The sequence below is a fragment of the Tauraco erythrolophus genome, chromosome 3 (genome assembly GCF_009769465.1).
Source record: "Tauraco erythrolophus isolate bTauEry1 chromosome 3, bTauEry1.pri, whole genome shotgun sequence".
NCBI classification, from domain to species: Eukaryota; Metazoa; Chordata; class Aves; order Musophagiformes; family Musophagidae; genus Tauraco; species Tauraco erythrolophus.
The window spans coordinates 69305168-69306821 of record NC_141467.1 but is presented as its reverse complement, the minus strand read 5'-3'; positions in this window follow the sequence as shown (position 1 = coordinate 69306821).

Genomic DNA, 1654 nt, shown 5'->3' with positions numbered 1-1654 from the left:
GAATATAATCCCCATACCCTTGAAATGGAGTAAAAGTCATGAAGAAGAAAAAGAAAGGTAGGTTATTCATATCTGATGTGGGACTTTTCATCTCTGAAACTGTAATTGTCTCACATTCTTCATACTTTATCTGCAAGCAAAAAAGACAGAAGCTTTCCTTTTAATGCAAGGGGAGATTCTTATGAAATAGAGAAAAGTTTTAGCTTTCTCTCAGCCAGAAACTTGAGGCTTTAAGAAAAAGCATAAGTAATGAGACTTGTGATGAAATTCTGAGAGCTGGCAACACCTCCATCAAGCTTGTTCTTCATGTCCATTGAAGTTGAAAGGAAAGATGCCAAAACCATACTTCTGGTGCAAAAAGTGATAAACCAGCAGGAAACAGGCTTGCCCAGTCAGCTTTTTCCTGAAATGAGAGACAAGCATCTTGTAAATGGTCTGCTCAGAGTTCCAGTTAAGTCAATCTGCAAAATCGGCTCTCACTGACTCCAGCGTTAAAATAGCGTGATCACTTAAGGAGTTTTTCAAGTGAAGAGAGGGTACTCTGCTATCAAATTGAAATTTGGATATTCTTGAAATTGATAAGCCTGTAGCTCTTCAGAAACAGGCTGACATAGGCAAATCTTTTTCTTATTGCCTCCTTACCAAGACGAACTTCTGCTACTGGGTTTGCTGTAAAATATTCAAAAGGGACACTGAATGCTATGTTTCTATTCATGTTTAAGAGAAGCTGAATTTACCAAGCTAAATCAAATGTTCAATAGAAGTTGAAGTTAGAAAGCTAAGTTAAATTTTTGCAATTTATTCAAGAAAGAAAGTTCATTGGATAAGGGGTACAGACCTAATAGGATGAGATAAGTTGAAATAGTGTAGGTTTAAGAGTAAATATGGCACTATGATTAATAGCATATAAAGCTATATAACTCATTAGCTTTAGAACATGATGACAATGCGAGTGTCAAGTCATATTCAACATTACAAGATACTTTCTACAGGTGGTGTCTTAATCCAATGCAAGGTCACGTTGCCATCAAAGATGCCTGTGCTATCATTTGTGCTCCAGTTGTGTGTGCCCACCACATCTTTCTCATTAGCACTGACAATTATGCGGTCTCAGAGCTGCTGGATTTGCTTGCACAGCTACCTGAAAATCAGACTATCTCAAAAAAGAAAAAAAAAAGGAAAAAAAGGGAAAAAAAAATATAATTTAGCTGAATCAGTAAGTTGACCTGACCCTCTGTTCATCCCAAGTATCAGACACTGGTGGTAGCAGAAATATGCACGCAGTGACAGTGGAAAGGTAAGACCATCCTTTCCACAGAAACACGGTGTTAGAAAACCCTTTCCACCACCTTGCCCTTTAGGAAACCTTTCCAACCTGTACAAACTGGGCTTAAAAACCAGAGCAGATGAACTGACAGTTCTCTGTTGGCAGTGCTTTCTGTCTGCTTCCTGCAGGTGTAAATCACTCCACCAGGTGCTAAGCAGAAAGCCCATGGGCTGGATTCATTTGTCCTCCTTAAGACTGCTTTGTACTACTGTAGTAAAAACAAATGTGATCATAATAAATAACTGTTTGCAAGTCATGACAATATCAAGCTCAGCATTAACTTCTTGATGTTACCAGATTGCAGAACTTTAAGTTTTCGTTTATATC